This window comes from Symsagittifera roscoffensis, chromosome 9 (assembly GCF_963678635.1).
Source record: "Symsagittifera roscoffensis chromosome 9, txSymRosc1.1, whole genome shotgun sequence".
Taxonomy (NCBI): domain Eukaryota; kingdom Metazoa; phylum Xenacoelomorpha; order Acoela; family Convolutidae; genus Symsagittifera; species Symsagittifera roscoffensis.
Window position 1 is genome coordinate 31,091,494 of NC_087070.1, and position 16,636 is coordinate 31,108,129.

General features: G+C 33.9%; 1 protein-coding gene across 12 annotated transcripts in view; it reads left to right on the forward strand.

Moving 5' to 3' along the window:
- Window positions 1-16,636, forward strand: part of LOC134854087 (organic cation transporter protein-like) — an 83,173-nt gene that overhangs the window by 21,977 nt on the left and 44,560 nt on the right. The gene's annotated exons all lie outside the window — the stretch shown is intronic.

Consider the following 16,636-nt stretch of genomic DNA (forward strand, 5'->3'; position numbering starts at 1 on the left):
TTTTGAGCCTTTGTTAAACTTCTTACGCTACCCAATGCAGCTGAAATTTTTAAGTAGAGTAATTGCTTTTTTTCACTGATAATAAGGTTTCCATTCTTTTGTTGAAGTCGCAAACGATTCTTTACCGCCTTCATAGTTCTTATCGTCGTCGTCATTGTCGTCCTTGGTGGGAAAAAAATCTTCTTTCTGAGTTTTTCTTTTGTCGGATTGCTTGGTTCTGGGTTTGAGATTTGTCGATCGAGTCTTCGAAAAAGAGGGTTTTGATCTCTTCGATTGCTCAGTTGTCGGACTGTCGGAGACAAAGGAAGAAGTTGAGGGCTTAGCTGCTTCGCTCTTAATCGAGCGGAGAAATTTTTTTGGCATAAGTGTTGCACACTAACCTAGGATCAAGATTCAATTCTTTCAAAATTTGTCGATGAAATATACACTCAAGTTTTTTTTGTGTTTTGCTGTGTATCCTACAAAAGAGACTGAATTTTATCGTAAGTTGGGTTTCCTTGAAGTAAAACATATTCGTCAACGTCTTTAACTTTCTTTAACGTTCATTAAAACATATCCATCAAGGATTCAACTTTGAACAACCACTTTAGCACTATGTTTGCCCTCTACAATTTATTAGCTTCCAAGGGGTCTTAATTGGATTCCATAGCCTTTCGAAACACTTCAGCTGTTTTTCCATTTTTTTCATTGTTTTTTTTTATTCTCGTTGAACTTATTTGCTGCAGAGAAGCGTCTGCTTCATCATCACCATCTCCACTGAAATTTTTAAGTGCAGATAGATTTTTTTTCGAAGATTTGGTAGTACACTAAAAGGGGTTAAAGGAATAGGAGTTGGGTTTAATGGTAGTGGAGAGTCACGTCTGCTTTTTTGTTCTGGAAGTCGCTGTATGTAACTGAGTTGAGTTGATTTGTCATTGATTGATGGATTATGAAGGATTCGAGATTGTATTACAGTTTTTTCATCTGGAGCATATGTCTTGGGAGCAATGAGGATGATTTCTTCAGCATACATTCCTTATGTTCTAGTTTTTCAAATAAAATTAACACGATTTTCCCATTGATTTAACCAGTGAAATAATGTTTGCCAAAACTTTTCGTTTTGCTCGGATACTAACTTAGGGTCAACATTTTTATCAGATGGTGTTTTCTTTTTCTCGATGATACTTAGCTGGAACATTCCCAAGAAGAATTTTTACAAAACAATCGCAGAGAAATCTAATAAAATTTGAATCAGCTCCTGTCAAAATTGATCTACAGTGGTGACTATTGAGCATTTGTTTCAATATACACAATTTTTCTCTAATATTTTCAAGAGATGCGATGACTGCTTTTGAGGATGGTAAATAAAAAATTGTTGGCGATAGTGGAACTATGTTTGACGAATAACGAAGACATTTTGAAGTTTTGGGATCTAAATCTGTCAACAGATGACCGAAAGCTTCTTTCGTTGCCAACTGATGAGTATGACGGAGGATTGTCTGCCTAAATAATCGATTTGTTGAATGTATCAAGGTGATTTGAACAAAACTGAATGAGTCGTCGTATTCCAATCAATTGTGCGTGACTGTTTACATAAATAAATTATGCTTGACATGAATAACATGAACAATTTTTTTCGACCTGTTGAAGCTAATTTAACAAAAAAATTTTATTCAAAACTTCTGCACAGGTATCATTGAAGACAATCATGCAATCGCGTAAGTTATTAACAGTTTCATTGTTAACAATTTTCATTATTAATCATAATGAGGAAAATGAATTGTATGAATCTCATTTCCCATAACACTTATCAAGTAGGACAAGTATGATTTTTGTCTACATTGACATTTTTTGAAACCAAACTGTTGGAGATGCAAAAGCCCCATTGTTACACGTCATTGATTCAAATAGACGCATCAAAAATGGTAGTTCCTGCAGCATTTAACCTAATCATCGAAAAATTGCCACTAATTTAGACTTCAAAAAATTGTTCACTTCATCTGTACAATCAATATCGGCACAGTTGCGCACAGAATCTGCAAGACTAGTGCTTTTTGCAGGAACTGGTAAAATTGTGTTGACTCTACAGTTCAATTGCTTTGATTAAAACCAATGAAACAGTATTATGCAAAGCAAGCTTCACTTCCTCATTTCTCTGGACACTATCGACAACGCGGCAGTGGATTTGGCGCTTTGGCTGCTTGTATTGGTCGTGTTACTATACGGTTTGCACGACTGGTTGTTCTACCGGCTGCAAAAAGTTGTGCAGAGAACTTTTGATGAGTGCAGCGCCAGAACTGATTGATGTCGCTATGAAAAAGAAGTCTCCTAAACAAGCATTGAAAACCACTGTCACAAAAACTGCAAGAAAAAAACCCAAGGAGCTGGCAACAGGAAGATATTTTGCTCGTGAACCAGTGAGACAAATTAAAATAGTAATGAACACCAATAATAAATTTCTTGTAAATAACCGAACGAATACTTTTCATTAAAAAATTGGATTGGAACACATTAATTTGAGACGGAAAGGTCTGCCAATAGCAAGTACACCAATTATCACAGAAGTTCATAAACGTCTCTTCTTCAAAACACTATCAGCGCTGGGTTTGTTGCCCTGCTGGCTGGGAATCATTCTGGATAACTATCCGCAGCACTTTTTTATGTGTATTGATCTCACGAGCTCCCAGCAGTGAGCTCATGACGTCTTGCATCCAAAGTTTACACTGCTCAATTTCACTCGATCTTCAATACTCAAACGCTTTGACAACAAACCTGGAATTTTTGGTTTGGGTATACGCTCATCCAATGTTTTCATTACATCTGACCGCAAAATTACAAAGAACGTCCTTCCAATTTCGACAGTCTGAAAATGGATAAAATCCAGCTGTAGAATCTCATTATGAATTGTTAACATCTGAAATATAAGTTTCTTGGAGTATTTGCAGCCGACAAATTTCTACCTCACATTCTAAACAACATCTTTTTGATTGTGAACTTTTCAATATGAGATTTTCCCGGAACACATTGGATTGTGATATGCAACCGAAGAAATGTCTTTTACTTTGCTGATCCTCTCGGTCTTCTTCTTTGGCAAAACACCAATCTATATAAACGATTGAACGAGGATTTTTATCAAGTCACTGAATTGATGACAAGTTTTCCCGTGCAAGGCTTAAGCTCTACCATGTGCGGTTCTTTTTGTATTTATATTGCACATTTGAATTATGATCAAACATTTAATGGTGATGCTCCAGATTTTGTATACGTTAATGATGATGTTTTGAAGGTTTTCTTGACTCATATGCTTTCTCTTGAATTAATTAATGCTAAAAATGGTTGAATTTCATATACATTTCAATTTATAGCAATTTGTGTTGTCCAAAATGTCTGTCAGCAAAGAAGGAAAGGCTGCTGAAAGATTGCAGATAACGCAACTCATATTAAGCCAAACTGGGGCGACAACTGTAAAATTTTCACACTATAATTTTTTAGTTAAATTAATAAATTACTTGGTAACGGTTGCAATTAGAAATCTTTGCAGATTACGTGGAGTTTATAGGTTAAAACTTAGTAGTTGTTGATAATTAGTATTATTAAATGAGGACTATTAGTTATAAAATAATACATGGTGACAATATGAATTTTTATATGGTGACCATTGGTTGTCATATAATACATGCTGACAATTATGACAACCCTCCATCATAGTTTGCTGTATGCATACTACTATCAGGTACCACAAATAATGATCGGACTGGGTTGAATGATATTTCCTATTAAAGCCCTTTTAGTCGTGATTTGAAAGATTTATAAAATTTTGAAAATTTTCCCACAGTGTTGAGAAAATCTGGTTCAAATTTTTTGATTTTTGGTCTTTTTTTGAGCTAGAAAGGTGACCGTGTAGGCCTAAATTAGCATATTCAAGCTTAATTTAAGCCGTGAAAACTTGGTTTTACTCAAATTAAGGTAGTTTTGGAGTTTTTAGCGCAACTTTTGGAATCAAAGTTTTGAAAACTCAAAACAGTTCTGCAAAAAGATTTGAATTTTTTTTTAGCTTTGCTAGTATTGTTTTTTCAAAAACTATTTTACAATTGACCTAATTTATTATGTTTCTGAATTACATCTAATTTCTGTTTTGTTAAAGATCTTTTCATCACAATATGCAGAAAAAAAAACGACGCCAACTTGAAAATAAAAAATTTTTTTCGTGTAACTTTCTAATAATGTGGTCGGAACAATCTGTGCTACTTGCACAGTAACCGGCTATCCTTGTTTTGCAATGTAATCAAATGATTAATCACAGTTATAGTTTCAAAATGAGTCCAATGACAGAATCGTGACAGAATCAAATAAGATCAAATTATAAGTGATCGCATTCAAGGGTGGATTTAGAGGGTGGACGCCCCCTCAGAAATTTGACCCCTTCACCTGCCAAAGGGTCCCCTTGAGTAGTATTTTCCATCGATTCTCGGCCGAATTACCCTAAATTTTTTTAGGAGCGAAAAACTATTATACTACTTTATAAATTACTATTTTTTATTCTATATATACCATATAGTTTTACCTATTTTTTGCCAAAGGCAAATTTTAGGGCCCGTCAGCCGAAAATGGATATCTCAAAATAGTGCAAAGGGGGCCCTTTGGGTTCACAGGGGTTCGAAACCCCGCTCCCCCTTTACCTAAATCCGCTGGTGCTATATATACCAGGGGAGGGTCTAGAATTTACTCGATTGGAGTTTTACTAGGTCGATCAAATTGATTTTTCGAGCTTTTTGAAAGCACCATGAAGACAGTATCTTGATAAAACTTTCTTCACTGCAGGAAATTTTTTGAAAAAAACCGGCCAAAAGACCGTTTTTGAAATTTTAGGAGGATTTTGATCAAAAATTCGCGTTTTTTTGGCGCGCACTCCAGCTCAAATTTAGTAAATAGTAACTTTGAGGTGGAGTACGCACCAAAAAAACGCAATTTTTGTACATGATTTTCCTAGTAAGCCTAAGAACGGCCTTTTGGCCTTTTTTTTCAACAATTTGCCTGCTGCAGGGCAGAAAATTTTGTCTAATTAGTGTTTTTACGGTGGTTTCAGAGAGCTCGAAAAAATAATTTGGTCGACCTAAGAAAAACTCATTGAAAATTTTGAAAAGTTTTTGCCGATCCACTCCTTCCCCCTTGACAAAACCCTACATCTCGGACCCCAAGAAAATTTATTGTATCTCCAATTTTGTAGGAATAAGTTAGGTACAAATTTTGACAAAGCTTATACACAAAAAAAGATCGAACATACACAATACTCGAACATACACAAGGCTCTGATATGCCTCCGAAAAAAATGTCATACTTTGCCGATCTTCTCGGTCTTCCTCTCTTTAAAAACAGCAACATCTATCAAAGGATAAACGAGAACTTCAATCAAGTCATAGAACTGATGATAAGAGTTCCAATGCAAAACACAAACTGTACCATGTTTGGTTCTTTTTGAATTTATATTGCACGTTTAGTAGTTTTTAGTACAAACTCTAATGGTGATGCTCAGGATTTTGTATACGTTAATGATGATGTTTTGAAATTTTTCTTGACTCATATGCTTTCTCATTAATTAATTAATACTAAAAACGGTTTAGTTTCATATACATTTCAATTTATAGAATTTTGTGTAATAATTAATTTTTTTGTCCAAAATGTCTGTCAGCAAGGTAAGGAAAGGCTGCTGAAAGAGTGCAGATAGCGCAACTCCTAATAAGCCAAACTGCAGTGACAACTGTAAATTTTTTACACTATAATTTTTTAGTTAAATTCATAAATTACTTGGTAACGGTTGCAATTAAAAACCCTTGCAGATTACATGGGGACTATAGGTGAAAACTTAATACTTGTTGACAACTAGTATTACTACATGATTTCTATTAGTTATAAAATAATACATGGTGACAATAAGGATTTTTACATGGTGACCATTGGTTGTCATATAATACATGGTGACAATTATGACAACCCTCCATCATAGTTTGGTATATGCATACTACTATCAGGTACCACAAACAATGATCGGACTGGGTTGAATGATATTTCCTATTAAAGCCCTTTTAGTCGTGATTTGAAAGACACTTAAAATTTTGAAATTTTTTTTTCCACAGTTTTGAGAAAATCTGGTTCAAATTTTTTCATTTTTGGTCTGCTTTTGAGCTAGAAAAGTGACCGTGTAGGCTTACATTAGCATATTGAAGCTTAACTTAAGCCGTGAAAACTTGGTTTTACTCAAATTAAGGTAGTTTTGGAGTTTTTAGCGCAACTTTCGAAATCAAAGTTTTGAAAACTCAAAACAATTTTGCAAAAAGATTTGAAATTTTTTTTAGATTTGGTAGTATTTCTTTCAAAAAATTATTTTACAATTGACTTATTTTATTATGTTTCTGAATTACACCAAATTTCTATTTTTTTTACAGATCTTTTCATCACAATATGCAGAAAAAAAAACGACGCCAAGTTGAAAAAAAAACTTTTCTCTTGTAATTTTTTAATAATGTGGTCGGAACAATTTGGGCTACTTGCACAGTAACCGGCTATCCTTGTTTTACAATGTAATCAAATGATTAACCACAGTTTTAGTTTCAAAATGAGTCCAATGACAGAATCGTGACAGAATCAAATAAGATCAAGTTATAAATGATCGCATTCAAGGGTGGATTTAGAGGGTGGACGCCCCCTCAGAAATTTGACTCTTTCACCACCCAAAGGGTCCCCTTTAGTAGTATTTTCAATCCATTCTCGGCCGAATAACCCTAATCTTTTTTAGGAGCGAAAAACTATTATACTACTTTATAAAATACTATTTTATATTCTATATATACCATATTGTTTTACTTATTTTTTTGACAAAGGCAATTTTTAGGGCCCGTCAGCCGAAAAAAGATATCTCAAAATAGTGCAAATGGGGCCCTTTGGGTCCACAGGGGTTCGAAAACCCACTCCCCCTTTACCTAAATCCGATGGTGCTATTTATACCAGGGGAGGGTCTAGATTTTACTCGATTGGAGTTTTATTAGGTCGAACAAATTAATTTTTTGAGCTTTCTGAAAGCACCATGAAGACAGTATCCTGATAAAATTTTCTGCACTGCAGGAAATTTTTTGAAAAAAAAAACCGGCCAAAAGACCGTTTTTGAGTTTTTACGAGGATTTTGATCAAAAATTCGCGTTTTTTCTGCGCGCGCTCCAGCTCAAAATTAGTAGATAGTAACTTTGAGGTGGGGTACGCACCAAAAAAACGCAATTTTTTTTGTAGATGATTTTCCTAGTAAGCCTAAGAACGGCCTCTTGGCCTGTTTTTCAAAAATTGCCTGCTGCAGGGCAGAAAATTTTGTCAAAATAGTGTCTTTACGGTGGTTTCAAAGAGCTCGAAAAACAGATCGAACATACACAATACTCGAATATACACAAGGCTCTGATATGACTCCGAAAAAATTGTCATACTTTGCCGATCTTCTCGGTCTTCCTCTCTTTAAAAACAGCAACATCTATCAAAGGATAAAGGAGAACTTCAATCGAGTCATAGAACTGATGATAGCAGTTCCAATGCAAAACACAAACTTTACCATAATTGGTTCTTTTGAATTTATATTGCACGTTTAGTAGTTTTCAGTACAAACTCTAATGGTGATGCTCAGGATTTTGTACACGTTAATGATGATGTTTTGAAATTTTTCTTGACTCATATGCTTTCTCATTAATTAATTAATACTAAAAACGGTTTAATTTCATATACATTTCAATTTATAGAGTTTTGAATTAAATTTTTTGTCCAAAATATCTGTCAGCAAGGAAGGAAAGGCTGCTGAAAGAGTGCAGATAGCGCAACTCCTATTAAGCCAAACTGGAGTGACAACTGTAAATTTTTTACACTATAATTTTTTAGTTAAATTTATAAATTACTTGGTAACGGTTGCAATTAGAAACCATTGCAGATTACATGGGGACTATAAGTGAAAACTTAATACTTGTTGACAACTAGTATTATTACATGAGGACTATTAGTTATAAATTACTACATAGTGACAATAAGGATTTTTAAATGGTGACCATTGGTTGTCATATAATATATGGTGACAATTATGACAACCTCCCCTCATAGTGTACTATATGCATACTACTATCAGGTACCACAAATAATGGTTGGACTGGGTTGAATGATATTTCTTATTAAAGCCCTTTTAGTCGTGATTTGAAGGACATTTAGAATTTTTAAAATTTTTCCACAGTATTGAGAAAATCTGGTTCGAAACTTTTGATTTTTGATCTATTTTCGAGCTAGAAAGGTGACCGTGTAGGCTTACAATAGCATATTTAAGCTTAACTTAAGCCGTTAAAACTTGGTTTTACTCAAATTAAGGTAGTTTTGGAGTTTATAGCGCAACTTTCGAAATCAAAGTTTTGAAAACTAAAAACAATTCTGCAAAAAGATTTGAGTTTTTTTTTTAGCTTTTTTAGTCTTTTTTTTCAAAAACTATTTTACCATTGACTTATTTTATTATGACTCTGAATTAAACCCAATTTTTTTTTTACAAATCTTTTTATCACAATATGCAGAAAAAAAAACGACGCCAATTTGAAAAAAAAACTTTTTTCTTGTAATTTTTTAATAATGTGGTCGGAACAATCTGTGCTGCTTGCACAGTAACCGGCTATCCTTGTTTTACAATGTAATCAATTGATTTATCACAGTTTTAGTTTCAAAATGAGTGTAATGACAGAATCGTGACAGAATCAAATAAGATCAAGATATAAATGATTGCATTCAAGAGTGGATTTAGAGGGTGGACTCCCCCCTCAGAAATATGACTCTTTCACCACCCAAAGGGTCACCTTTAGTAGTATTTTCCATCCATTCTCGGCCGAATTACCCTAATCTTTTTTAGGAGCGAAAAACTATTATACTACTTTATAAAATACTATTTTATATTCTATATATACCATATTGTTTTACTTATTTTTTTGACAAAGGCAATTTTTAGGGCCCGTCAGCCGAAAAAAGATATCTCAAAATAGTGCAAATGGGGCCCTTTGGGTCCACAGGGGTTCGAAAACCCACTCCCCCTTTACCTAAATCCGATGGTGCTATTTATACCAGGGGAGGGTCTAGATTTTACTCGATTGGAGTTTTATTAGGTCGAACAAATTAATTTTTTGAGCTTTCTGAAAGCACCATGAAGACAGTATCCTGATAAAATTTTCTGCACTGCAGGAAATTTTTTGAAAAAAAAAACCGGCCAAAAGACCGTTTTTGAGTTTTTACGAGGATTTTGATCAAAAATTCGCGTTTTTTCTGCGCGCGCTCCAGCTCAAAATTAGTAGATAGTAACTTTGAGGTGGGGTACGCACCAAAAAAACGCAATTTTTTTTGTAGATGATTTTCCTAGTAAGCCTAAGAACGGCCTCTTGGCCTGTTTTTCAAAAATTTGCCTGCTGCAGGGCAGAAAATTTTGTCAAAATAGTGTCTTTACGAAGGTTTCAGAGAGCTCGAAAAAATAATTTAAAATTTTGAAAAGTTTTTGACGATCCGCTCCTTCCTCCCTGACAAAACCCTACATCTCGGCCCCAAGAAAACTTATTGTATCTCCAATTTTGTAGAAATAAGTTAGGTACAAATTTTGAAAAAGCTTAAACACAAAAACAGATCGAATATACACAATACTCGAATATACACAAGGCTCTGATATGACTCCGAAAAAAATTGTCATACTTTGCCGATCTTCTCGGTCTTCCTCTCTTTAAAAACAGCAACATCTATCAAAGGATAAAGGAGAACTTCAATCGAGTCATAGAACTGATGATAGCAGTTCCAATGCAAAACACAAACTTTACCATAATTGGTTCTTTTGAATTTATATTGCACGTTTAGTAGTTTTCAGTACAAACTCTAATGGTGATGCTCAGGATTTTGTACACGTTAATGATGATGTTTTGAAGGTTTTCTTGACTCATATGCTTTCTCATTAATTAATTAATACTAAAAACGGTTTAGTTTCATATACATTTCAATTTATAGAATTTTGTGTAATAATTAATTTTTTTGTCCAAAATATCTGTCAGCAAGGAAGGAAAGGCTGCTGAAAGAGTGCAGATAGCGCAACTCCTATTAAGCCAAACTGGAGTGACAACTGTAAATTTTTTACACTATAATTTTTTAGTTAAATTCATAAATTACTTGGTAACGGTTGCAATTAGAAACCATCGCAGATTACATGGGGACTATAAGTGAAAACTTAATACTTGTTGACAACTAGTATTATTACATGAGGACTATTAGTTATAAATTAATACATAGTGACAATAAGGATTTTTACATGGTGACCATTGGTTGTCATATAATATATGGTGACAATTATGACAACCTCCCCTCATAGTGTACTATATGCGTACTACTATCAGGTACCACAAATAATGGTTGGACTGGGTTGAATGATATTTCTTATTAAAGCCCTTTTAGTCGTGATTTGAAGGACATTTAGAATTTTGAAAATATTGAGAAACTTTCAGTATTGAGAAAATCTGGTTCGAAACTTTTGATTTTTGATCTATTTTCGAGCTAGAAAGGTGACCGTGTAGGCTTACAATAGCATATTTAAGCTTAACTTAAGCCGTGAAAACTTGGTTTTACTCAAATTAAGGTAGTTTTGGAGTTTATAGCTCAACTTTCGAAATCAAAGTTTTGAAAACTAAAAACAATTCTGCAAAAAGATTTGAGTTTTTTTTTAGCTTTTGTAGTCTTTTTTTTCAAAAACTATTTTACCATTGACTTATTTTATTATGACTCTGAATTAAACCCAATTTTTTTTTACAAATCTTTTTATCACAATATGCAGAAAAAAAAACGACGCCAATTTGAAAAAAAAACTTTTTTCTTGTAATTTTTTAATAATGTGGTCGGAACAATCTGTGCTACTTGCACAGTAACCGGCTATCCTTGTTTTACAATGTAATCAAATGATTTATCACAGTTTTAGTTTCAAAATGAGTGTAATGACAGAATCGTGACAGAATCAAATAAGATCAAGATATAAATGATTGCATTCAAGAGTGGATTTAGAGGGTGGACTCCCCCTTCAGAAATATGACTCTTTCACCACCCAAAGGGTCACCTTTAGTAGTATTTTCCATCCATTCTCGGCCGAATTACCCTAATCTTTTTTAGGAGCGAAAAACTATTATACTACTTTATAAAATACTATTTTTTATTCTATATATACCATATTGTTTTACTTATTTTTTTGGCAAAGGCAATTTTTAGGGCCCGTCAGCCGAAAATGGATATCTCAAAATAGTGCAAATGGGGCCCTTTGGGTCCACAGGGGTTCGAAACCCCACTCCCCCTTTACCTAAATCCGATGGTGCTATTTATACCAGGGGAGGGTCTAGATTTTACTCGATTGGAGTTTTATTAGGTCGAACAAATTAATTTTTTGAGCTTTCTGAAAGCACCATGAAGACAGTATCCTGATAAAATTTTCTGCACTGCAGGAAATTTTTTGAAAAAAAAACCGGCCAAAAGACCGTTTTTGAGTTTTTACGAGGATTTTGATCAAAAATTCGCGTTTTTTCTGCGCGCGCTCCAGCTCAAAATTAGTAGATAGTAACTTTGAGGTGGGGTACGCACCAAAAAAACGCAATTTTTTTTGTAGATGATTTTCCTAGTAAGCCTAAGAACGGCCTCTTGGCCTGTTTTTCAAAAATTGCCTGCTGCAGGGCAGAAAATTTTGTCAAAATAGTGTCTTTACGAAGGTTTCAGAGAGCTCGAAAAAATAATTTGGTCGACCTAAGAAAAATTCATTTAAAATTTTGAAAAGTTTTTGACGATCCGCTCCTTCCTCCCTGACAAAACCCTACATCTCGGCCCCAAGAAAACTTATTGTATCTCCAATTTTGTAGAAATAAGTTAGGTACAAATTTTGAAAAAGCTTAAACACAAAAACAGATCGAATATACACAATACTCGAATATACACAAGGCTCTGATATGACTCCGAAAAAAATTGTCATACTTTGCCGATCTTCTCGGTCTCCTTCTCTTTAAATACAGCAACATCTATCAAAGGATAAACGAGAATTTCAATCAAGTCATAGAACTGATGATAGGAGTTCCAATGCAAAACACAAACTCTACCATTTTTGGTTCTTTTTGAATTTATATTGCACGTTTAGTAGTTTTTAGTACAAACTCTAATGGTGATGCTCCAGATTTTGTATACGTTAAAGATGATGTTTTGAAGGTTTTCTTGACTCATATGCTTTCTCATTAATTAATTAATACTAAAAACGGTTTAGTTTCATATACATTTCAATTTATAGAATTTTGTGTAATAATTAATTTTTTTGTCCAAAATATCTGTCAGCAAGGAAGGAAAGGCTGCTGAAAGAGTGCAGATAGCGCAACTCCTATTAAGCCAAACTGGAGTGACAACTGTAAATTTTTTACACTATAATTTTTTAGTTAAATTCATAAATTACTTGGTAACGGTTGCAATTAGAAACCATCGCAGATTACATGGGGACTATAAGTGAAAACTTAATACTTGTTGACAACTAGTATTATTACATGAGGACTATTAGTTATAAATTAATACATAGTGACAATAAGGATTTTTACATGGTGACCATTGGTTGTCATATAATATATGGTGACAATTATGACAACCTCCCCTCATAGTGTACTATATGCATACTACTATCAGGTACCACAAATAATGGTTGGACTGGGTTGAATGATATTTCTTATTAAAGCCCTTTTAGTCGTGATTTGAAGGACATTTAGAATTTTGAAAATATTGAGAAACTTTCAGTATTGAGAAAATCTGGTTCGAAACTTTTGATTTTTGATCTATTTTCGAGCTAGAAAGGTGACCGTGTAGGCTTACAATAGCATATTTAAGCTTAACTTAAGCCGTGAAAACTTGGTTTTACTCAAATTAAGGTAGTTTTGGAGTTTATAGCTCAACTTTCGAAATCAAAGTTTTGAAAACTAAAAACAATTCTGCAAAAAGATTTGAGTTTTTTTTTAGCTTTTGTAGTCTTTTTTTTCAAAAACTATTTTACCATTGACTTATTTTATTATGACTCTGAATTAAACCCAATTTTTTTTTACAAATCTTTTTATCACAATATGCAGAAAAAAAAACGACGCCAATTTGAAAAAAAAACTTTTTTCTTGTAATTTTTTAATAATGTGGTCGGAACAATCTGTGCTACTTGCACAGTAACCGGCTATCCTTGTTTTACAATGTAATCAAATGATTTATCACAGTTTTAGTTTCAAAATGAGTGTAATGACAGAATCGTGACAGAATCAAATAAGATCAAGATATAAATGATTGCATTCAAGAGTGGATTTAGAGGGTGGACTCCCCCTTCAGAAATATGACTCTTTCACCACCCAAAGGGTCACCTTTAGTAGTATTTTCCATCCATTCTCGGCCGAATTACCCTAATCTTTTTTAGGAGCGAAAAACTATTATACTACTTTATAAAATACTATTTTTTATTCTATATATACCATATTGTTTTACTTATTTTTTTGGCAAAGGCAATTTTTAGGGCCCGTCAGCCGAAAATGGATATCTCAAAATAGTGCAAATGGGGCCCTTTGGGTCCACAGGGGTTCGAAACCCCACTCCCCCTTTACCTAAATCCGATGGTGCTATTTATACCAGGGGAGGGTCTAGATTTTACTCGATTGGAGTTTTATTAGGTCGAACAAATTAATTTTTTGAGCTTTCTGAAAGCACCATGAAGACAGTATCCTGATAAAATTTTCTGCACTGCAGGAAATTTTTTGAAAAAAAAAACCGGCCAAAAGACCGTTTTTGAGTTTTTACGAGGATTTTGATCAAAAATTCGCGTTTTTTCTGCGCGCGCTCCAGCTCAAAATTAGTAGATAGTAACTTTGAGGTGGGGTACGCACCAAAAAAACGCAATTTTTTTTGTAGATGATTTTCCTAGTAAGCCTAAGAACGGCCTCTTGGCCTGTTTTTCAAAAATTGCCTGCTGCAGGGCAGAAAATTTTGTCAAAATAGTGTCTTTACGAAGGTTTCAGAGAGCTCGAAAAAATAATTTGGTCGACCTAAGAAAAATTCATTTAAAATTTTGAAAAGTTTTTGACGATCCGCTCCTTCCTCCCTGACAAAACCCTACATCTCGGCCCCAAGAAAACTTATTGTATCTCCAATTTTGTAGAAATAAGTTAGGTACAAATTTTGAAAAAGCTTAAACACAAAAACAGATCGAATATACACAATACTCGAATATACACAAGGCTCTGATATGACTCCGAAAAAAATTGTCATACTTTGCCGATCTTCTCGGTCTCCTTCTCTTTAAATACAGCAACATCTATCAAAGGATAAACGAGAATTTCAATCAAGTCATAGAACTGATGATAGGAGTTCCAATGCAAAACACAAACTCTACCATTTTTGGTTCTTTTTGAATTTATTTTGCACGTTTAGTAGTTTTTAGTACAAACTCTAATGGTGATGCTCCAGATTTTGTATACGTTAAAGATGATGTTTTGAAGGTTTTCTTGACTCATATGCTTTCTCATTAATTAATTAATACTAAAAACGGTTTAGTTTCATATACATTTCAATTTATAGAATTTTGTGTAATAATTAATTTTTTTGTCCAAAATGTCTGTCAGCAAGGTAAGGAAAGGCTGCCGAAAGAGTGCAGATAGCGCAACTCATATTAAGCCAAACTGCAGTGACAACTGTGAATTTTTCACGCTGTACTTTTTTAGTTAAATTCATAAATTACTTGGTAACGGTTGCAATTAGAAACCATTTCAGATTACATGGGGACTATAGGTGAAAATCTAATACTTACTGACAACTAGTATTTTTACATGAGGACTATTAGTTATAAAATAATACATGGTGACAATAAGGATTTTTACATGGTGACCATTGGTTGTCATATAATACATGGTGACAATTATGACAACCTCCCCTCATAGTTTACTATATGCATACTACTATCAGGTACCACAAATAATGATTGGACTGGGTTGAATGATATTTCTTATTAAAGCCTTTTTAGTCGTGATTTGAAAGTCATTTAAAATTTTGAAAATTTTTCCACAGTGTTGAGAAAATCTGGTTCGAAACTTTTGATTTTTGGTCTATTTTCGAGCTAGAAAGGTGACCGTGTAGGCTTACAATAGCATATTTTTATTTTTAACTTAAGCCGTGAAAACTTGGTTTTACTCAAATTAAGGTAGTTTTGGAGTTTTTTGCGCAATTTTCGGAATCAAAAATTTGAAAACTCAAAACAATTCTGCAAAAAGATTTGAATTTTTTTTAGCTTTTGTAGTCTTTTTTTTCAAAAACTATTTCCCAATTGACTTATTTTATTATGACTCATTTTTTTTTACAGATCTTTTAATCACAATATGCAGAAAAAAACGACGCCAATTTGAAAAAAACGACGCCTTTTTTTCTTGTAATTTTTTAATAATGTGGTCGGAACAATCTGTGCTACTTGCACAGTAACCGGCTATCCTTGTTTTACAATGTAATCAAATGATTAATCACAGTTTTAGTTTCAAAATGAGTCCAATGACAGAATCGTGACAGAATCAAATAAGATCAAGTTATAAATGATCGCATTCAAGGGTGGATTTAGAGGGTGGACGCCCCCTCAGAAATTTGACTCTTTCACCACCCAAAGGGTCCCCTTTAGTAGTATTTTCAATCCATTCTCGGCCGAATAACCCTAAACTTTTTTAAGAGCGAAAAACTATTATACTACTTTATAAAATACTATTGCAAAGGGGGCCCTATGGGTCCACAGGGGTTCGAAACCCTGAAGAGGGGCGTCCGCCCACTCAACCCCGCCCACTTTACATAAATCCGCTGGTGCTATATATACCAGGGGAGGGTCTAGAGTTTAATCAATCGGAGTTTTATTAGGTCGAACAAATTGATTTTTTGAGCTTTCTGAAAGCACCATGAAAACAGTATCTTGATAAAATTTTCTGCACTGCAGGAAATTTTTTGAAAAAAAACCGGCCAAAAAACCGTTTTTGAGTTTTTAGGAGGATTTTGAACAAAAATTCGCGTTTTTTCGGCGGGCGCTAAATAATTCAAAATTAGTATATAGTAACTTTGAGGTGTAGTACGCACCGAAAAAACGTAATTTTTTATACGCGATTTTCCTAATAAGCCTAAGAACGGCCTTTTGGCCTGTTTTTTCAAAAGTTTGCCTGCTGCAGGGCAGAAAATTTTGTCAAAATAGTGTCTTTACGGTGGTTTCAGAGAGCTCGAAAAAATAATTTGGTTGACCTAAAAAAATTTATTTAAAATTTCGAAATTTTTTTGAAAATCCGCTCCTTCCCCCTTGAGAAAACCCTAGATCCGCCCCTGATCACATCATTTCAAATCCCATTTTTAATTTTTGTTTTCACGAGATTATCTGCTAAAAATCATCGTGCCTGGATTTGGGTATTTATTCTCTGCATATCAAGTAAAAAAAACGGCGAAAAAAGTTATAAATATGAAAATTTGCTGCTGCCCAAAAAGGAGCCGTAATCGTTTAAGGATTCAAGTTGAGAATAGTTGAGACCTCTTCTGGTACATAAAGCTGGGGGCAACGAAAAGCAAAAGTTTGGTAGTG